A 24,206-nucleotide genomic window follows, 5' to 3' on the forward strand; every position below is an offset into this window, starting at 1 on the left:
ATCACTATGGTGCAGTTTTCATCCCTTGAGCTGTTTGCCACATCTGAGAGCTAACCTAGATGTCCACTGTTCCTTTAAAAGGAAGCCTGGACTCGTTTCCTCCTTTTACCACTACTTGCTGAGAAATATGCTGCAATATTCAATCGAAAGATTGAGGATGTCTCCATACTTTCCCATTTTGTGTGGGGCCCTCTGCTTTGGCATACCACCCTTTCTGCTTCCTTGCACCAGTGCTTGTTCTTACATCAGTCTTCTTTTGTGGGCCCCTATGAGGAGCCCAATATCTAGACTATGGCCCTTTATGACATAATCAGGCCAGTACTACAGAGGAATACAGAGGAATTGTTTGGTATCCTATGACTGCTCCATATTCCAATATTGTACGTACCAGACCCATTACATGTAATATAATCAGGACCACTGGAATTATGTGGCAGCGGAGGACCAAATTATGCGGCAAGGTTGACTAAATTATGCAGCAGGAGAAGGCAAATTATGCAGCATAATGCGGCACATTTTATGATAGTATTATTTCATTATATTGACATTTTACATCTGGTCACAGTTTCTGAAAAAAGAGATCACTTTAGTAGAACCAATTTAACACCCAAATATTGCAATAAGATACTGAAAGATGACCAGTAAGCCTTTGTTTGAGCAAGAAAAAAAAGCATTTTTTTAAATTAAAATCTGCAGATTATGCAGCAGATGATGGATTATGTGGCAAATGCGTGAAATTCATAATTATGCAAAAATTGTCACAGCTGCAAAATTGCATAATTTCAGTGGCCCTGAATGTAATATATTATATCATGGCACACCCATCACATCATTTCATATCTTTGCTACTTTTTCCCAGAAAGGCTACATTTTGAGGTGGTCCTCCATTTTTGAATTTTAACACTAAGGGGTCGATTCCGATCCTGGGTTTTTTTTTCCCGTACGACTCGTATCCGTATTTTTTTACGTATGAATCGTACAAGTCTCGTACAAACGGCGAAGTACGATTCGTACGTGAAAAATACATACGAATCGCCTCGGGAAAAGTCTATGAGACATCCCCGGACAGTTTTACATACAAATCGTAAAACTGAAGTCCGAGCGTGCAAGTACGATCCGTACTGCCTGTCCGAAAGCACAAGCGCATGGAAAAGACTCCGTACGGAGCGAACTTTGTACGAGCCCTACCCCGAGTACACTTGTGCCCGGGGTACGAGTCGTACGCCCCCCCCCAGCCTCCAACCCCTCCCGCGTACATCTGCACCGTACCCCCACCCCCGTATGTACGGACAGTACCCCCCACTCCCCGTATGTCCGCACCGTACCCCAGACGTACCCCCCACCCACGTATGTCCGCACCGTACCCCAGGGGTACCCCCCAGCCGCGTATGTCCGCACCATAGCCCAGGCGTACCCCCCCACCCGCATATGTTCGCACCGTACCCCAGGCGTACCCCAATCCTCGCGTATGTACGGACCATACATACGTGAGGATTGGGGTACACCTGGGGTATGGTGCAGACATACGTGGGTGGGGGGTACGCCTGGGGTACGGTGCGGACATACACGGGTGGGGGTACGCCTGGGGTGCGGTGCGGACATACGGGGGGGGGTACGGTCCGTACATACGGACCATACATACATGAGGATTGGGGTACGCATGGGGTACGGTGCAGACATACGTGGGTGGGGGTACGCCTGGGGTACGGTGCAGACATACGCGGGTGGGGGGTACGCCTGGGGTACGGTGAGGACATACACGGGTGGGGGGTACACCTGGGGTGCGGTGCGGAAATACGGGGTGTGGGGGGTACGGTCCATACATACGGGGGTTGGGGGGTACGGTCCGTACATATGCAATGTTGGGGTACGCACCGTACATGATGACACGTACGATGTGGGTGATGGCGTGTACGTCGCGTAGCGGGCCCCCTTTTCCTCGTGCATCACGGTGTACTTAGCTTTTCCGGCACTTTTTGGCTCCCGTAAAAATATAGCCATGCGGAGTGCTGTAGGTACAAATCGTACTTGCTGGTCCGTAAAACGCTGCCTGACTCTGTGCGGACGTCGCGTACGCGCTGTCCAGGATCGGAATTGTATGTATTTTTTAGCCGTACGGTGTTTTTTACGATTCGGACGGAAATGGCATTTCTGTACGAATCGTACTTGCTGCTTTGTACGGTGGAATTCCCGGGAGCGAGTCGTACGGAGAAAACGCTCCGTACGACCATTTGTACCCGCGTTTTACAGGATCGGAATCGGCACCTAAATGTAATCCTACATTAAAGTTATATTAATTAAATTATATCCAATTATATTACTAAAATATCCTTAACACTCCCCTAATTGTAAGTCTATTTGATAACTCCCCTTAAGTTAACCATGATTATAACGCTATTCCTTTATTATTTTTTATTTCAATTACACAGAATAGAAACTAATTTACCAGAACCCTTCATTAAATTAAATAAGCATCATTAAGCGAGCACAGATGGCAACTCCAACTTTATTCTTATTTTTATTTCAGTGAGATTACGTAAGAATAATTAATTTAAATTAAATTAATTTAACCCCAACACCATATTTAAATTTTAATTATTTCAAAACTGAATAAAATGCTTTTGAACTTATCTCATTCAAAATATTTTCTATTTCTTTCGGTAATTGCAAAGCGTAAGTACCTGCTCGCTGAGGGGCCTTGGTATAGAAGATACACAAAAAACATATTAAAATACCACAAAGGACAACATATAGTGTGAGAAACAAGCAAGCCTTCAGTCATCTCCAAACCTTTGGGAGAAAGGGTTCCTCCCTCAGCTGTAGTCACATCTTATTCCGAAGCTTTGCTCCTGAAATTGAGAATTCTGGACCCCCAGGGTAGTTTTCGTGATCTTGGAATGTTAAGTAGAAACTGATTTTACGACCTCAGTGTCTGATATGGTTTTTAAAAGCATATCTAGATAAGGGGTTGGGTCCAATAATCATAAAGTGCTTCATGCACAAGACACAAAAATGTAAACCTGATACTCTGGCCTTCCAGGAGCCAGTGTATTTTTCCTATGTTTAATGTCATTCTTGCAGCATCATTCTGTATTAATTGGAGCTTTTTATTGTTGCTTCTGGGAGTGCCAAATTAACGGGTAATTCTTGTAGTCCGTGCAGTTGCCTCCTGAGCAGTGGTAACTGCTATGTAGTGGCATCTGAGTGTAATGGACTGAAGTCGAGGCGTGGGCACCTTTACTAGTGGTCATGTCAGCCCTCTTTCCGTGAACAGCCTTAAGAGATTATATGTGTGCAACCCTACAGAAATACCAATCCATGCCTTGCACTTTACGTTTGTTTTAAATTAACTTTGATGGTGAGTTCTGTGAGTGGCACCAAACCTGAGAAGGCTTTGAGCAGCATTTCCAAGCTCCTCCAAAGGCTCATGTGTTGTTCTCAGTTGAAGAAGGACAACAATCCGGAAACACATGTCAAGAGACACCCGGCACTGGCTGCACTAACAATGGTGAATAGTGCAAGGACCTTCCACTAAAGTCTGTGTTATCATGCACTCCATTTACCACAGTGCACTCATGAATTGTCAATTCACCAAAATGCCAGGGGTAGTGGAAGTGACATCACTCGCCCTTTGACCTTCAAATTCACTCACACACACGTTTACACACAAACACAGCCACACATATACACACACTCTCTCACGTAAACACACACTCACCCGTAAGCGTGCATACAACATACATTTAAATGCATTTTTTATTTACCTCAGCTACCAGGGAAGGTCATATTTCAGCTAATTGTACTCATTTTTTTGTATAACTCTAATACTGAATAATGGAACTTTATTCACTATTAGTGTAATAAACTACTTGAGAGAAAACAAAAAACGTGGAGCCCCAACCAACGTCCACAAGGATGAGCTGCTACTGTGTTCCTGGCAAGATTTGCCACCTCTGCGGTCAGCGGTCGTAAATAAATTGCCAGGGTTCACAAGGGGAAGCCAGTGGTCACAGCTGCGACCCCTGGCGACGCCTGAATGACATCCATCCGTGCACTTGGGAGAAATGTGTTCTTGTGCATCAGACAATGTGCCCCTCCCCCTTAGGTGATCCAGAGCTGGTCCATGACTGAGGGAGTGGGTGTCTATCTTCTCCAGTGCACAGGGGCCAGAGGAACCCACAGGGTGATGGGCAGTCCATCATTCTGACAATGTTACCCAGAGGTATCACCACGACTCACCCAGAGGACCCCTAATACACTAAGGGGCGTATGTATCAAACGATTTTGTATTCTCAAACGCTGCGATTCGCAAAAAAACAGCGTTTGCGAATACAAAATCGCAAAATGAGATGTATGAGCCATTTTAGCATCGCATTATTAAGGAATCGCTAATTTTGCGATTTCTTAATTTTGCGTAAGCATTTAAGGAATCACAAATTGTGATTCCTTAAATGCTATGTAACACGCACCCAAGTTGTGCGATTTCTCCTTAAGAAATCGCAAATTACCACCAACTTCAAGTTGGTGGTAATTTGCAATTTCTTTGAAAAATGCACTTTTTGGCATTTTTCAAAGTGCCATGTGGTGCACATACATGCCCTTAGGGCATGTATGTGTGCCATATGCGCACACATGCTAATTTCAGGGGTGCATCAGGGTGTCATCATGACACCCTTGCACCTTTGAAATTATTCTCAATTTGCGATTAGCAAATTGCGATTCGGAATTTGAGAATGACTTCCCATTTAGTGCTATGGGCCTCCTGGCCCATAGGAATGAATGGGAAGGTATTCCTTAATTGCGATTTCGCAATTTGCTAATCGCAATTAAGGAATATTAAGAATTCGCAAAATATGTGCGAATTTTTAAATACATCCCGTTTTGCAATTCTCAAATAGCGATTCTCAAAAAATCGCTATTTGAGATTTGCAAATGGAGGTTTTGATACATATGCCCCCAAGTGACATTTGCAGTGGATGTGTTCATACTCTTTGCTATTGTTCCAGTCCTGGGTTCGAGGAATTCTCACAGCAATCCTCATGATATAGCGCCTAGAGATGGCCGAGTACAACATATGCGCTTTACTAATGCTCACACTCATTATTGTCACAAGAACCCTGAGGGAGGGTAATAAATGCCAACACAGTACCTAGGCGGGGCTATTCCACTAAGTGTACTTAATACTCATTCTCAAACAATTAATCACTCTCCCAACAGGGCTCTAATAACTCTGACACAAACCTTAAATGGATATGATGGATACTGCATAAGACTTCTAATTACTGCTAATGGCGTCCTAATTATCACTGGCATAAAGCATGTGATTACTGCCACAAGACCTTTAATGGAGGCATGATTATAGCATAAGACATGCGGTTACTGATACAAGACATTTAATTGAGGCATGATTATCACAAGCATAAGACATGTGATTACAGCTACATGAACTTTAATGAGGTCCTAATTATCATTGACGTAAGACCTGTGATTACTGATACAAGACCTTTAATGGAGGCAAACTATCAGCCTATATCACAAGTACCCTATTTATCTAAAGTATTAGAAAAACTAGTCAACAGGCAGTTGTCCAATTTCCTGGAAGCCAATGATCTACTAGATATCTCTCAAACAGGGTTCCGGACCAATAAAAGCACCGAGACAACACTCCTGGCAGTGATGGATAACATCAGAACCCAGGTAGATCGGGGGAAAACGGTCGCCCTGATATTATTGGACCTCTCGGTGGCATTTGATACCGTACCACACAATCGGTTACTGGAAATTCTTGCAGCAAAAGGCATCTGGGAAAATGCTTTAGGGTGGCCACAGTCTTTTATGCAAGATAGGACACAATCAGTACGGATGGGTGACTTTTCATCCCCTCCCCGGAACATCAAGTATGGGGTCCCACAAGGGGCCTCACTGAGTCCGACTTTGTTAAATGTGTTTGTCTCCTCGTTGGCTGCAATAGGAAGAAAGTGGGGTGTCGATATCTGTTCCTATGCAGACGACACCCAACTGATGATCACATTGGATGAGGAGGATGACCCAAAGGACAGGTTACTAAATTGCCTCACGGAACTAGCTAATTGGATGCATAGCCACTGTCTTAAGCTAAATGCAGATAAGTCCGAAATACTGTTGCTCGGCAGACATACACAGCTATGGGACAGCAGCTGGTGGCCCACAACCTTGGGCACCCCCCCCAGCCCGACAACGACGGCTAAGAATCTCGGTGTGACACTAGACAACACTCTGAGTATGAAAACCCATGTATCAATAATCTGTGGTAAAGGCTTTGCATTATTGAAAATGCTCAGAAGAGTCTTTCCATGGATTCCTACTGAGTGCAGAAAGATCCTGGTCCAGTCTCTACTAATGAGCAGGCTGGACTATGGAAACTCCTTGTTCGTGGGAATGGCTGACTATCTCTTTTCCAAATTACAGGTCGTACAGAACGCTGCGGCAAAGGCAATCTGCAACAAAAGAAAATACGACCCAGCCAAGAGCTGCATTAGAGAGCTGCACTGGCTGCCAATGAGACAAAGAGCTATTTTTAAGCTACTGTGCATAACGCATAGAGCACTGCATAATACAGGCCCACGTATTTTAAAAAACAAAATCAAATTCTACGCCCCATCCAGGAATTTACGCTCCCAAACAACAGCAAGGATGGGCGGACGGGCCTTCTCCCACCTGGCGGCGACCACTTGGAATCAGCTGCCTGTGAATCTTAGATTAACGGACAGCCACCTGTCCTTCAGGAAGCAATTGAAAACATTTCTCTTCCCCAAGCCTGATTAAAATAATGACCCTGTTATCTGCCTACCACTCACTACGGACACTATAACGCCGTGATATCCTACTCAGGATGATTGTTCGCGCTTTATAAGCACTATTAACATAACATAACATAACATGATTATCACGAGCATAAGACATGTGATTACTGATACAAGACCTTTAAAGGAGGCATGATTATCACTAGCATAAGACCTGTGATTACTGATGCAAGACTTTTAATGGTGGCATGATTTTTATCACTAGCATAAGACAAGTGATTACTGATGCAAGACATTTAATGGATGCTTGATTATCACTAGCATAAGACATGTGGTTACTGATACAAGACCCTTAATGGAGGCATGATTATCACTAGCATGAGACGTGGTTACTGTTAAAGACATATTCACACAAAAAAGGAGCGCCAATGTTCAAAACAATATCCTGATACAAATTTTCAAATTTAACATGAAGAATCTTTATTCTGAGTTTTCATGTATAGTTCTTTCCAATATGATGGTCATTCCTTCTCTGGATTGATTACATACAGATGTCTTTTTCATCCACAAATAATCAATTAATTATATTTTTTAGTCCAATCACAATCCATTATTGACTCAATTTATTCAAAATAATAATAATAATTCCTCTTCCAGTTCCAATCAATAATCTCTACAGCCAACGCGTTTCGTCCCCTCCTGGGACATCATCAGGGCTGTGAAGTGAGATAAACACCAAATAATAATCTCATCATTATTAAATACATACTTTTACACTGTATATCCGTCTATACAGCATAAATAAATAATAAGTTCATTTATTTTTTATGAACCTAATAGTGTGAATGAACTTTGACACGCAGGTCTAGGAAATATATAAAATAAATTGCAGATTGATATTGGTGCAATAAAAATCTGTGAATAAGGATGCTCTGTATAGGTACATCCTTGCCAAACAGGGAGTTTGTGAAATAGGCAGGAAATTGTATAGAGGGATATACAGTGTGAAAGTATGTATTTAATAAGGATGAGATTATGATTTGGTGTTTTTCTCACTTCACAGCCCTGATGATGTCCCAGGAGGGGACGAAACACGTTGGCTGTAGAGATTATTGATTGGAACTGGAAGAGGAATTATTATTATTTTGAATAAATTGAGTCAATAATGGATTGTGATTGGACTAAAAAATACAATTAATTGATTATTTGTGTATGAAAAAGACATCTGTATGGAATCAATCCGGAGAAGGAATAACCATCATATTGGAAAGAACTATACATGAAAACTCAGAATAAAGATTCTTCATGTTAAATTTGAAAATTTGTATCAGGATATTGTTTTGAACATTGGCGCTCCTTTTTTGTGTGAATATGTTCATTATAGCCATGGTTTGACGATGACCAACATAGAGTAGAGTGCCAACAGTTGATAAAAAGAGAGGATACAGGACGACATTGTTATTCCCTGGTGCGCACAGGTTTTTGACCCTCATCGTTGTGGAACATTGTTGATTTACTGTTAAAGACCTTTAATGGATGCTTGATTATCACTAGCATAAGACATGTGATTACTGATGCAAGACCTTTAATGGATGCTTGATAATCACTAGCATAAGACATGCGATTACTGATGCAAGACTTTTAACGGAGGCATGATTATCACTGACATAAGACATGCGATTACTGATACAAGAACTTTAAAGGAGGCTTGGTTATCACCAGCATAAGACATGTGATTACTGATGCAAGACCTTTAACGGAGGCATGATTATCACCAGCATAAGACATGCGATTACTGATGCAACACTTTTAACAGAGGCATGATTATCACTAGCAGAAGACATGTGGTTACTGATTCAAGACCTTTAATGGATGCTTGATTATCACTAGCATAAGACATGTGGTTACTGATTCAAGACCTTTAATGGATGCTTGATTATCACTAGCATAAGACATGTGGTTACTGATTCAAGACCTTTAATGGATGCTTGATTATCACCAGCATAAGACATGCAATTACTGATGCAAGACCTTTAACGGAGGCATGATTATCACTAACATAAGACATGTGATTACTGATGCAAGACCTTTAATGGAGGCATGATTATGACTAGCATAAGACATGCGATTACTGATGCAAGACCTTTAATGGAGGCATGATTATCACTAGCAGAAGACATGCGATTACTGATGCAAGACCTTTAATGCAGGCATGATTATCACCAGCATAAGACATGCGATTACTGATGCAAGACCTTTAATGCAGGCATGATTATCACCAGCATAAGACATGCGATTACTGATGCAAGACCTTTAATGCAGGCATGATTATGACTAGCATAAGACATGCGATTACTGATGCAAGACCTTTAATGGAGGCATGATTATCACTAGCAGAAGACATGCGATTACTGATGCAAGACCTTTAATGGAGGCATGATTATCACTAGCAGAAGACATGCGATTACTGATGCAAGACCTTTAATGCAGGCATGATTATCACCAGCATAAGACATGCGATTACTGATGCAAGACCTTTAATGCAGGCATGATTATCACTAGCATAAGACATGTGGTTACTGATTCAAGACCTTTAACGGAGGCATGATTATGACTAGCATAAGACATGCTATTTCTGATGCAAGACCTTTAATGGAGGCATGATTATCACTAGCATAAGACATGTGATTACTGATGCAAGACCTTTAATGGAGGCATGATTATGACTAGCATAAGACATGCGATTACTGATGCAAGACCTTTAATGGAGGCATGATTATCACTAGCAGAAGACATGCGATTACTGATGCAAGACCTTTAATGGAGGCATGATTATCACTAGCAGAAGACATGCGATTACTGATGCAAGACCTTTAATGCAGGCATGATTATCACCAGCATAAGACATGCGATTACTGATGCAAGACCTTTAATGCAGGCATGATTATCACTAACATAAGACATGTGATTACTGATGCAAGACCTTTAACGGAGGCATGATTATGACTAGCATAAGACATGCTATTTCTGATGCAAGACCTTTAATGGAGGCATGATTATCACTAGCATAAGACATGCAATTACTGATGCAAGACCTTTAATGGAGGCATGATTATCACTAGCATAAGACATGTGGTTACTGTTGCAAGACCTTTAACGGAAGCATGATTATCACCAGCATAAGACATGCTATTTCTGATGCAAGACCTTTAATGGAGGCATGATTATCACTAGCATAAGACATGCAATTACTTATGCAAGACCTTTAATGGAGGCATGATTATCACTAGCATTACAGCAACACCCCTGAATACTGCTAGAACACCTTTAATGGAGAGATAATGATTGCTCGCACAAGACCTCTGCAATACTAACTTTAATGGAGGCCTGGTCATTAAAGGCACATGGTTAATATGAGCAGAAGACCTCTGATTGCTGCTGCAAGAACTTTAATGGAGAGCTGATTATTACTGGCATGAGTCATCTGATTACCGATGCAGGAATTGTAATGAGGGCCTGGCCACTACTGACATATGAAATCTGATTAGGGATACACAAAAGTTAATGGAGGCCAAGATTATTACTAGGGTAAGACCTCTGAATACTGCTAGACGGACATTAATGGAGACATTATAATAGCTGACACAAACAAGACCTCTGTTTTCTGCTTCAAGAAATATATTGAGGGTCTGGCCACTACTGACCCAATACATCCAATTACTGATGCAGGAACATTAACGGAGGCACAGGTTATTACAAGAATAAGACCCCTGAATACTACTAGAGGAACATTAATGGAGACATTATAATTGCTAGCACAGGACCTCTGATTATGGCTGCAGGAACTTTAATAAGGACATGATTATTAATGACACATGGTTATTATAGCCTCAATACCTTAGATTACTAAGAGATGAAGTTTCATGGGGACACGTTAAATACTGGCACAATACCTCTGATTACTGCTACAACACCTCTGAATGCTGCTACAATACCTCTGAGTACTGCTACAACACCTCAAAAATACTGCTGCAATACCTCCGATTACTGCTACAACACCTCTAAATTACTGCTGCAATACCTCTGATTACTGCTACAATACCTCTGATTGCTGCTACAACACCTCTGAATGCTGCTACAATACCTCTGAGTATTGCTACAACACCTCAAAAATACTGCTGCAATACCTCCGATTACTGCTACAACACCTCTAAATTCCTGCTGCAATACCTCTGATTATTACAACCATACCTCTGATTACTGCTACAATACCTCTGATTACTGCTACAATAACTCAGATTACTGCTTCAACACCACTTATTACTGCTAGCTTTTATAGGGACATGATTATATGCAGTCACACAACCTCTGAACCCTCAGAACTTTAAGAGGAACATGGGCATCACTGGCACCACGGCCAGTTTTAGCGCTGGTGGCGCCCAGTGCAACAATCTTTTTTGGCGTCTCCCCTTTCCACTGCCCCCCATACGACCTACTTCTCTGATTCCCTCACTACCACCCTACAAAAGTGCCCCTCACCTCTCCATAGCCTCTCTCTCAAAAACATATCACTTGTTTTAAAGTGCCGGTGAAGGCTGGCTTTACTAATCCACCCAGCTATCCACATAAAATACAGTTCTGTTCTTTGCAGCTGGCATATTAACCCTCTGCCCTACTTTATGGTAAGTCAAGACTGCCACTAGACAAAACTCCAAGCTCTCTCTCCAGTAGGAACATAATCAAAAGAGTTATCTTGACATTTGTATTGCTTCCTGATAGCTGGACACACAAGGAACTCTGCAGCAGGTGCTTTTAAAGCCTACTGATATTGCTAAATACAACGCCCACCCCTGAGATCAAAGCCCCCCTCTAGGTCAGCGCCTTTGCAGACGAACCAGTCCCACCACCCTAAAGCCAGACCTGGTCCTCAGATTACTGATACAAAAACTTTAATGGGGCTATGACTAATACCAGTATGAGTCCCCTGCTTACTGTCAACCAAACTTTTAAGGGCACATGATTATTGCTGCACAATCCTGATTACTGCTGCTATCACTTCAATAGGTGCTGCGGCAACAAATGATGGACGGAATGCTGAATAAATCAAACATTAACACCCCAGCCAAGAGATCTGGGTTTAATCCATCGTTCTTTTGCTCACTAAACCCCCCCAGTTTGGACCCAGCCATATGCAAATCAGTCTTGACCCTGTGCCTCATGGGAACAGTCCAGCCCGAACTGCCAAACCGGGTCCTCCCTGGACGGGAAACAAGCATCCTGGGACTGGTTCCGGGGTATTCCCCCCTCATGAGGAGCACGGTCAATACTGATTTGCATATGGCTAAGTCTAAACTAGGGTGGCGTGGTGAGCAAAAAAACTGGATTAAACCCAGATCTGTGACTGGAGATAAATGTTTGCATTGTTCAGCATTCTGTCCATCATCTGTTCTTTTTGCACTCACCTTTAATAATGCAGGCTACAGGGGTGGGTTCCCAGGGCTGTAAAAGGCTCAGGGTAGGGGGCTGTGCCCCCCTCCCCTTTATTTTAAGTAGTGGCCCTTGGGGATGGGGTCTGCAGGGCATAACAAGCCTCGGGAAGGGGGACATGTGTACCCCCCTCCTCTCAAATTAAACAAAATGGTCCTGGGGGATGGGGTCCCAGGTCTTACTAAGGCTTGAGGAGAGAGGCCACATCACCCTAACCCCTTTAAAAAAAGGCCCTTGGGGGTGGAGTCACCAGGGCATAATAAACCTCAGGGCGGGGCCAAATTAGCACTCTCCCCTTGAAAATACATATGGCCCAAGGGGATGGTGTCCCCAGGTCTAAGAAGGCTCGGGAAGGGGGACCACATGGTCCCCTCTCCTTTAAAAGAGAAATGTCCCTGGAGGATGGGTCCCCAGAGCCTTTTAAAAGCTCTGGAAGGGGGCCCCCCCTCCTATTAAATAAAACACGACATTGGGGGATGGGGTCCTCAGAGCTTTATTAAGGCTCAGGGAGGGTGGGCCATGTGGCCTTCCTCCCCTTAAAAAAAGAAAAACGGCCCTGGGGGATGGGGTTTCCAGAGCCTAATAACCCTTTGGGAATGTGGCAACTTAGTCCCCTCCCCTTTGAAAAAAGGGACCTGGGGGAAGGGGCCTAATAAGGCTCAGGAAGGGGGACCAGTTGGCCTCCCTCCCGGTCAAAACACATAAGGCCCTGGGGATGGTTTGTCACAAGGCGTGGCCACTCGCCCGGCCCTCTGGCAAACCTCCCGCCATGCACGGCCGAAGGCAGTACTTGGCTAGGGGTTGTTCTTACATATGGTAATAATATATTACTTTATGTTTAAAAAACTAGATATTCACAGAAAAAACAAAGGTTAAAGTAATATTATAGTTAAGTGTGATAAAAAGATCTGTTTTTGTTTTTAAAAAAACATAGAAGTTCACTTAAATAAACCAAAGGTTAAAGTAGTATTATAGTTAGGTGAATATGTCAGTGACAACATTAACATTTTCAACTAAAAACAACACATAAAGTTATAGTTAGAAAAGCTAACTATAACTTGCGGCCCTACCACGTACCGCTTTTGACCTCACATATTACGTCACTAATGACATGTTCTATGACATTATACATGACATCACTCATGACATCTCAAATGACATTGATCAATATAATTAAATTTGCTAATACATTAGGAGCACATTGAGTCAGAGACAGCGGCTATAAGGCCACTGCTTCCTTCTCTGTTCTCCAATGAGACTGTTTGCTACTCATGCACCTTCCAAGGCCAAAGTGCAATGAGCTACGTTTCTTGCAGCATTCAAATTTTAGAATCCCATAAGTAATTGTAGGATATTCATCTTTTCTGCATGTTCACCCCAGATTTTTCATCTTTTTGCTGGGCTCTATATTTTTGCTGGTGTTAGAATTCGGTGCACTTTGCAGTGTGGCTCAATGATTAGAGTGGCAGACCCTGATGCAGAGATCTAGCCCAGGACCAGGGTTCAATTCCCCGGCTCGGCGGGTCTTGGGCTCAAAAAATTCCACGGACCTGATAATTCTCGCCTCGGTGCCATTCCAATCATGGAGTCCCACTCTGCAACTCTGGGCAATAGCTTGCTTAATCTCCACAACGGCCCCCACAACGCTAAGGATGCCTGGCCTCCACCTTGGGGGTGCCCAGGAGTGGACGCCTCACAGGGAAAGCCAGGATGGGTTCCACAGCGGTATTTGTACAAGCGCCTTGAGACCCTTGCGGGTGAGTAGTGCGCTATACAAGTATCAATTTACATTTACATTACACTTACATTTACAACTGCTATCTAGTAGTAAAGTGCTTGGGCTCCCCCCTTAAACACGGTCAAATTGGCATATTCCTAATTTGGTGTATTTAACTTACAAATAAGGCCTTAGGTATATGTTACCAAAATGTAACAAGGGAATGGTTAGTGTCACCAGTGAACTACAGCCCCTATTGTGCCATTCACTACAGTGGCAGTGCAAGCATGGCTTCAGGCATATTAGTGAAGCCTAACTGTAGCAGTGCAAAAACTGACAGGTCAAAACTTCCCTTTTAAATGTTAATATGTCCTCCCTGTGTAGGCCTTGTCACCTGCGTGATCTTTAAAAGTGGGACATGTAGAAAATTAATATTATCATGTCCTTACAGTGACTAGTACCCAAAACCTATCTTTCTCTGTGGCAGGCCAGTTTAAAAACCCGAATACCGTGTCTTGGGAATGAAACTAGATAGAAAAATAATTAAGCAGCTATTTGTAGTAGTTATTAACAATCCAACTCAATGGTGAAGTCAGTTTTTAAAAACTATTTCAGAAAAGTAACTTTTATGAAGTTATCTTTTCACTTCCTGAAGTTTTTGGAATCTACATTTGCATTTGTTCTCCCATTTATGCCAGACAGTATTTAGCATTTGAATAGATATAGAAAAGATGGAAAGTGTCTCCAGGAATAAACAATAGGCTAATCTGAATAGTCAGAAATGACCCCTGTGAAACTGACGGAATATGCAGGTTGGGGCTGTGAGCATCCTTTTGACATTAAAGTGTCAAATCCTGAACGAATTTCGAATCTTGTTTGACATGTCTGCTGGGTTTACATATAACACCGGGGGCACACTTGAAAGGATGGGAAAACAGGATGCCAAAACAATTCTTGTATATCCACTGTCTTGTTGCTGGAAACCCCTGCTTTGTTCTACCAGACTTCTGTCTCTGGCTTGTATTGGGGGATGGTACAGTGACTACTCTAAGTTGGATTTTAGAGTTAGATGTAGAAGGATAGTAGGATTACCATAGTATATTCCCCACTCACACACCCAGCCCTCAGAACCCAGGTGGAGGGTGGTGAAGACTTCTGTCATCTTGAAAATGCCCATGGTTGGTATGGTTGGCCTGGGAACATTTGCCCCATTAGTTAAGGTGTTTCAAGGAGTCATTTGCATCCAGTTGCTCGTGCCAGGCATAAATGTGGCACATCCAGGCACCCACTTCAGAACACTTCTGGACTTAGGGAAGATCAGAAAAGGACTGACCTTTATGTCTACAACCTGAGAAGATCCCTGAGGGACTGTACCTGTGCTTTCTTCTACCCGCAAAAGGTCATAAAGCTGACGTGTTAGAGTTAAAGTGACACAACAAGCTACACAACCTTTGCATTCAACTGCCCAGCTGCATAGACACTGAAAGTAGAGGTGCTGGGGTGCAGCAGCACCCCTAAATAACCATGCTGGAGTTCATAAGGTGATTGGGCAGTGAAGATGCCTTTGTTTTTATCTTGAAAGAACTCAAGGTTTGGGATGCCCCAAACCTACGTGATGCACAGCTGCGGACACTAAGGTCTCAATAACTTTACAATGTTTTTTTAAATAAATATAAAAATTACTTGAAAACAAACGTAACCACAATTTCAATGAAACTTAAAGGCAATGAACTTGTATTATTCATTGATACAAATCACATTACACAAACGTAATTAAATCCTCATAGGTTTGTAATGTAATGTCATATGAAACTCATTATTTCAATGATACAAAAGAATGAAATACACATTTCAAAATAAGTCCCATTGCCTTTCGGGTTATGATAAACCCTTCTTCAGGGGTTATTTAACATAGTAGAAAGGAAGCTGTATCTGAGGAAATCCTCTGTTCAGAACTACAACAAAAATGAGAATATCCCATGAGTATTCCTGTATTGTACAGTTCGAATTGTCTAAGATAGGATTTGCACTCAAAGTAAAGGAAAGACTCCCACTTAGGCCCATACACCAACAAAAATATGTTAAATTTACTCAGTGCAAATAAGATTCTGCCATGCATCTAATAAACATCAAACGGAAACAATCCTGCTTGTGAAGACAAAACAGTGAGAAGATAATAATGCTGGGAGTAAAAAATCATTATCCGTCAATCATGCTTACCCGACTGAAACAAAATAACGGAAATAGGTGCGTGTGAGATCTAAACTGAGTTGCCTAACGGTCTAGGCATAATGCGCCAAGATAGAGTCAGTGCAAATAAGAGTACGCCATGCATCTAATATACATCAAACGGAAGGAAGACAAAACAGTGAAAGGATAATCATGCAGAGACTGAAAAATCATCATTCGTCTATCATGCTTACCCGACGGAAATAAAATACTGGTAGCCGGGTTTCTCTGAAAGAACAGAGTGATAAGTGCGGGTGAGATTTAAACAGGGTTATCTAACGGTCTAGGCACAAAGCGCTGAGCCAGAATCAACTTAGGAAGAAACCGGACTCGCGTAATTTAATATGTCGAGGCTTACCGGTAACTCTAGGTGTGAAGCATCTATGCTGAGAAATGGAAGAACTGAAAAGTAAACAAAGCCGTCACTACTTCTACCCTGTATCCATGACAGTAAGCAGCAACTAATAGAAAATCTTATCTAAGAGCTCACCTCCAATGTTATCACCGTATGCCTCCTCTGTTACTCTCGGTCGCCGCCACCTGCTTGCGTAAGAGCGTATGCGCGTATTCTGCGTTTTAAAGGGGCGGAAGTGAACGGAGTGAAAAATTGAAAAAAACTAAAAAACACACTAGGAAACTTTATTGTAAATCTAACTATGGGACAACGTGATGCTGTAACAACACCGGTGTAGAAAACACCGATGTGAAAAATGCGTTTCTGTTAGTAGAAACACCATGTAATTGTGATGTTGCCCTATATGCTCACTTGATCGTAACCAATGAGATTCAATATATAACGACACCAACAGTGATATACACTGAGTTTGTCCTCAATAAAATTCCACACGGTGAGCCCCGTTGAGAAAGTGTATGATAGTGACGTGCCTGTTCCTATCGTTGTGGTGAGCAATGGTTTAGCAAAAGAAAACTAAAAGAGAGAGAGAAGTGAGTGCAAATCCTGTACAGATGAGTATGCTCTAGGACATCCTAGCACAATGGTAATGTAGATATACAAGGGGGTTAACAGACATGTTCATTACATAAGTTCAATAAATTTATGAAAAACATAACAGTTCATAATGATCATTAAGCCCTCCGGGGATTACCGTGCCTAAATATTTGATCCAAAAGGTCTCTCTGCATGGTGGAGCTGTGCGTCGATCTATGCCTGGAGTTACATCAATTTTTTCTAAAATAGTGAACCTCAACTGAGGGATTGTGTGTGATGAGGTCGCCCAATGTGCTGCCAGACGTGAATTTAGATTCCTGTTCCGAATCATACTTTTATGTTCCACAATTCGTGTTTTTATTTTCCTTGAAGTTCTGCCTACATGAACAAGCCCGCAAGGGCATTGAATGGCGTAAACTACACTCTCAGTGTTGCAATCTGATGTGTGTCTGAGTGTGAGCTTTTCTGCCGGTGTGTGGATGAGCAAAAGCGTTACCAGGAATAATGTTGCCACATTGACCGCAATTGTAACATTTTCTCATTCCTTTGTGACATTGTTTTGCTAAGAGATGTCTTGGCTTGAGAAGTTCCCTTAAATTCTTGGATCTATTATGTGCAAATAAAGGTTGGTCTTGAAACAGACCAACAAAGTGCAATTTTTGTTCAACAATTTCCCAGCGTTTTCTGATGATGGTTTTAATTTGCGCCGATTGTGCTGAATGTTTTAACACAAATACTTCACGTTTACTTGAGGGTTTCCTCGTTTGCAGTAATAAATCTTCACTTTTTTTGGGGCAACTGTTCTTACTGCTTGTGTCAACACATCATCTGGATAACCTCTTTCCTTGTATCTGTTAAGTTGTTCCTCAAAGAGAAGTTTTGTTTTCATCGTGTCATATTTGTTGTGTGTTCAAAGACAGGGGTAGAATGCTAGGTTCTGTCTTCCGGCGAATTGCTGCTTATTCTTGTAACCTTTAGATTGGTGTTTACCTTTCATTCTTGGACTCCAAAGTTAAAGGATTCTATAAAGTTAACTATGTGACAATCGTGCTGGGGTACTGGGAGTGTAAAAGCAAAAGCTGTAGGGTGTTCCTATTTATCTAACACACAACATAATTTAAATACCTGTAACAGAACTGTACAAATAATTCAAAATATATCAGTTGTTAGGAAAGCACAAATTAAGCCCATGTTTTGCAATTTTGAAGTGTGATGGAAACTAAGATCTGAATATCAAAACAAATCAGGACACATTACTTGGTGATGTCAAAATGTTAAATATTTGCTGAGACATGATTTCCACAGATTACAGGTTGCGTGCTATATAGTTTTAGCAGTAAAAACTGCATGTTAGTGTGAATTTTGTGGCCATTGCGATGGAAAACTACAGCACCACGCTTTAGTAATATATTTACAACAGGGTGCTCCAAAATGCACCACTGGCTACATACCGCACCCTTTACACCCTCCTGCTGAATGGACGTGACTCGTTTCCTGTACTTGTTCTTTGTAAAATGCTTGGATTTTACACAACCCCTATGACTTCAGTGACGTAACATTGATTGCAGCACCCCACTCTGAAAATTGTTCCATCACCACTGCCCAGCTGACCAGTGGCAACTGCACCCACACTGGACCCTGCTATTTGGCGTCTTCCTGACACCCTTCGAGTCTCTAAATGCCTCCCTCCTTAGAAGTGTACGGCTGTTGTGGATTAGGACGTAAAGGACTAAACCCAGAAGGTAAAATCTTTAACTAGGATGACCTGGATGGTCTATCTGACCCACGCTCTATCGCGCTCAGCTTAAAATTGCACCGAGGTCCTGGACTACTGCAACCATTCACTATCATTGGCACTTTATACTTCTTGGCGCTTTTCCTACTTAACACTTTCAAAATTCAAATCTCTGGTTCCCCTTATTGGATTTTTGTCATTTTGCTGTCATTGTGTTTATTACATTTTACTCATTTTTTCTAATTCAGTTGGAATTGTTATTGTTTTGAATTTTGGCTTTATAATTGCACTGTTAATGCATACATATTTTACAGATTGCCCTAAATTAGGCATGTCTGCTAACTACCGGGGGGGACGGGGGGTTTGCGTTCAGATTCATTTAGTTAATTTGAAGGCTCACCCCGAGAAGGGTCGTGATTATTTCTTGAAATTATTGTTTTAGAAACTTTCACTTTATATTCCTCCTTTCTGTTGCTTGTCCCATTGATGCATTTTGTGTGTGTAGCTTACAAAGTTGAACTTCCTTAATAGAGTAAGGCAGCTTGTGATCTCTGCGCTCTACCCTTACCCTCACATTTAGTAGTTTAGTCTGCACCAGTGTCTTCCATACAATAAAATTTTACAGTCTTCCCCCCAATTGGAAAAATGAAGTCTTATATCCTCATTCATCTTTTATCAATATATTCCATCATCAGTTGTGTTACAGCCGTTGAACTTAATTTGTCTCTGGTTCATTTTGAGCGTTGAGTTGGGCATGGTGGAGGATGGCCATGAGGCTTGGTGGCAGCTGCCCTTCCAGGAGCATCCCGTGGTGCAAACGCTTTGAAACCAGGCTCACAAAGAAGACCAGGGATAAAGTGGTGGTTGGATCTGCCAGGGAGGTTCCATTAGACCCAGCAGGTTGCCTCCCCGGCCAGGACTGAACTTGTATCAGGTGTTGATCCACCAGCCTCGACTCTGATTGGTCTCCGGACTACAGTGGTCACTTGGTAATAAATCTGAGAAGGTTCTGAGGTGGCCTGCAGAGAAGTATTGGCCCTCCTTAAGTCCTGTAGGCTCCCAACGCCAGAGGAAAGGGTCATACACCTGTGGGGGAGCATTCGCATCTGTTACCCTTGAAGACCTATGTCCACAGGCAAAGATCCCCTCCCCTGGGCCTCTCATAAGGATGATGTTTGTTCTGACATAAAACAGAGTTCTGTGATCTGCATGGTAAACGTTCTTTGCGGCAGGTATGTTAGCACTCTGTGCTAATTAATGGCAAGTCAAAACTACCACTAGACACACCTCCAATCTCTCTCTAGCAGGAACATTAATCACCAGAGTTATCTTGACATTCTTATTGTTGCCTGAAAACTGCTGGACACACAAGGAACGCTACAGTAGGTGCTTTTAGAATCCTAAGACATTTCAAATCACAGAGCCCGTGAGGTCAACGCCTGGTCACACTGCCAGCCCTGCCATCCTCTGAAAATGTTTATTCCTGCCCTCTCTGACTTTCCTTTCCCTTCCTCTTCGCCTTCTCTCTCATCCCCTCCACCTAGCTCACCTTTGTTTCCATTCTATGCTTCTAGGCTCCAATCTTTCCCTCACCCTTCCTGTCCATCCCTTTCCTCTCATTCTTTCCTTTCCCTTCCTCTTCGCCTTCTCTCTCATCCCCTCCACCTAGCTCACCTTTGTTTCCATTCTATGCTTCTAGGCTCCAATCTTTCCCTCACCCTTCCTGTCCATCCCTTTCCTCTCATTCTTTCCTTTCCCTTCCTCTCCGCCTTCTCTCTCATCTCCTCCACCTAGCTCACCTTTGTTTCCATTCTTTGCTTCTAGGCCCCAATCTTTCCCTCACCCTTCCTGTCCATCCCTTTCCTCTCATTCTTTCCTTTCCCTTCCTCTTCGCCTTCTCTCTCATCCCCTCCACCTAGCTCACCTTTGTTTCCATTCTTTGCTTCTAGGCCCCAATCTTTCCCTTACCCTTCCTGTCCATCCCTTTCCTCTCATTCTTTCCTTTCCCTTCCTCTTCGCCTTCTCTCTCATCCCCTCCACCTAGCTCACCTTTGTTTCCATTCTTTGCTTCTAGGCCCCAATCTTTCCCTTACCCTTCCTGTCCATCCCTTTCCTCTCATTCTTTCCTTTCCCTTCCTCTTCGCCTTCTCTCTCATCCCCTCCACCTAGCTCACCTTTGTTTCCATTCTATGCTTCTAGGCTCCAATCTTTCCCTCACCCTTCCTGTCCATCCCTTTCCTCTCATTCTTTCCTTTCCCTTCCTCTCCGCCTTCTCTCTCATCCCCTCCACCTAGCTCACCTTTGTTTCCATTCTATGCTTCTAGGCCCCAATCTTTCCCTCACCCTTCCTTTCCATCCCTTTGCTCTCATTCTTTCCTTTCCGTTCATTAACTCTCTCTCACCCTTTCCTTCCATCTCTTTGCTCTCTGAACATTTCTTCACATCTATTTCCTCTTTCATTCTCCATACTTTGCTACCAATTATTAATTTCTCACATTTTATTTCCATTCATTCCCTCTTTCTCACCCTTTCTTTTAATGTATTCTCTTGTATGCTCCAGTCCATTCCTTGCCTCACATATTTTTCTTTTGCATCTTTGCTTTTGCTTACTTCTCTTCCCATTCTGGGCCTAGTCTATCCCATGCTCTTACTTCCACCTCGTTCGCTTAATTTGTTAGGTCTCGCCTACGTAGCGCGCATGCGCTGATTAGGAAAGAGACCTTTAGAAATCGATTCAGTTTTGCAGTCAAAAACGTGCCCGCGTTGCATTGCTTTGAATGGCAACGCGTGCACACTTGGCGATTCCCTTGCGGGAGCGAGCTTTCAAACCATCTGTTTGTAATTAACAGATGGTTCCTGCTCGCTCCCCCAAGGGAAACAGGCGCAGGCCCCCTCATCTCTCCCCTCCCCCTGCTGCGGAAACCGGTTTCGAGCCTCGGCGTCCGCTTAACATCCTGTGATTCTGGGCAAATCACTTAATATCCCCGCGCCTACCAAATAATGAATGTGACCTTGTGTAACGTATATAAATCTGCGACAAAAAAAAAACTACAAAAATACCTTAAAAACTCTTGCCCAATTTTGGAAAAACCATACGTGTGCCTAAACGTAATTTAGGCTTTGATTTGCAATCTGTTGGTTTCAAAATCTTTACTTACACGCAGACTGTCAAAAACGCACCCGCTATTGTTCTGTTGGCGTATCTGATTTTGTCTCCAAAGGCGCCTTTTAGTTCTAGTTCCTTGTTCTGCCAGAGAGTTGGCTCTTGTTTCTTTTCGGCCGAGTATGTGCCCTTACTCACTGTAAACCTTTTCCTGCATGTTCTGCTCATTGCCGTGGAAGCCGGAGGGGAGGTGCATGTTGTAGCAGTCATAGAAATTAATAATATTGGAAGCCGTCAAATAAAAAACACAGACTCAAACACAAAGCACTCAGCCGTTCAAAGGAAATATCTCCGCACACTGGGTATGAAAAAACTATAAACGGGTCGTATATTATTGGATTTAGGACCGTGTTCGGCTTAGGAAAGATCGTCGTATTTGATTTCACTTACATCGCAGTCTGTTGCTGTTTTGGCCCTTTTTAAGCGCCATTGATTCAGACCTCAAGATGTCAGGTTTCCGTAAGAATGAGTAAGATAGTGAGTGTGTGTGACACGTGATCAGTCTGGTAAACGTATTGTTCATTGATAGAATCGGGGAAATAAGGGGGGGGTGAGTTGTAGATAACAGTGTGTTGAGGATGGCGTATATTGTTGGGCTTTGTTGGCCAATTAATACACGAGACAGAAAGAAGTGAGTAAGAAATGCATTTAGAAATGTGCAGTGGTCTAACGTGGAGGTGAGGTTGTCTGCTGGTAAAGTTCCAGCGTATAAAGTGATCCAGCGTATCTTGTTAATCTTTAGACTGAACCCCTGCCCTGAAACCGCTTCTGCTGATCCGGCCAGTGAACACAGGAGTGGCACAGCTGACCTCCAACCTTCCTTGCTGCAAACATGGACTTCTTAAAACGTACCCTGCAATCTATAAGAACAAAAAACAAGCATTGGCATAGCCAATAGGTCTCGCCTTTGGGACCTTATAAGTGTTTAGCCATGCAACAGTTGATGGTGTTGCACCAAGAATATTGTGCTGGATAACTAAACACTTATAAGGTCCCAAAGGCGAGACCTATTGGCTATGCCAATGCTTGTTTCTTTTTTTCCCATTCCTTGCCCTCTTACCCTTTCTTTTCTTTCTATCCCTTCCCTCTGTCTCAACATTTCTTCCCCTCTATTTCCTCTTTCATCCCCCATTCTTTTGTTCCATTCATTCTTGTCTCACATTTTATTTCCATCCATGGTCTGTCTCTCATCCTTTCTTTTAATTTCTTCCCTTTCATTCTTTCTTTTTCTCCCTTCCCTCTCTGTCATCATTCCTTGATGTGACTCCTGTCTTTAGTCTTCATTCGCTTCCTTCTTCCACCACGTTTCTCCTTCTCCCCTGTTCCCCCTCCATGCCACTCTGCCCGCTCTCTTTTCTCCCTTCCACGCCCCCCTATGATCCCCAAAGATGAGAGCAGTCGGGGTGCACACAGACCTGAATCCAACATTCCCTCTAGCTCCAACCCCCACCCCTCTTCTGAGCACAGACACCATGAAAAGGTAATGATGCAGACAGCCTGCTGCCCTGGGGGCCGTAGAGAGTGGCACCTGCCTCAGACAGACGTCCTCCTCCCCCCTGAAGCTCTGTGGACATCTCACAGAGCGAAGTGTGTCTGAGGCAGGCGTCCCTCAGGCAGGCACCCCCCTCCGTCTGTGGAAATCTCACAGAGAGAAGTCTGTCTGAGGCAGGCGTCCCTCAGACGGGAATCCTCCCCGCCTCCCGCCTCCCCACAAGCACTGTAGACATCTGACACGGAGAGATGTCTGTCAGAGGCAGGTGTCACTCAGACAGACGCCCTCCTCCCCTCTGAAGCTCTGTGGACATCTCACAGAGAGAAGTCTGTCTGAGGCAGGCGTCCCTCAGACAGGCACCCCCCCCCCCTCCGTCTCAAGCACTGTGGACATCTGACACGGAGAGATGTCTGTCAGAGGCAGGTGTCACTCAGACAGACGCCCTCCTCCCCTCTGAAGCTCTGTGGACATCTCACAGAGAGAAGTCTGTCTGAGGCAGGCGTCCCTCAGACAGGCACCCCCCCCCCCTCCGTCTCAAGCACTGTGGACATCTCGCAGAGATGAAGATGTCAGTCTGAGACAGGTGTCCCTCAGACCCAGCTATGCCATCTTCCGTCTCAGCCTCACGTGGTGTGGCATCAAACACTGGGTA

Source organism: Triturus cristatus, chromosome 8, assembly GCF_964204655.1.
Source record: "Triturus cristatus chromosome 8, aTriCri1.1, whole genome shotgun sequence".
NCBI lineage: Eukaryota > Metazoa > Chordata > Amphibia > Caudata > Salamandridae > Triturus > Triturus cristatus.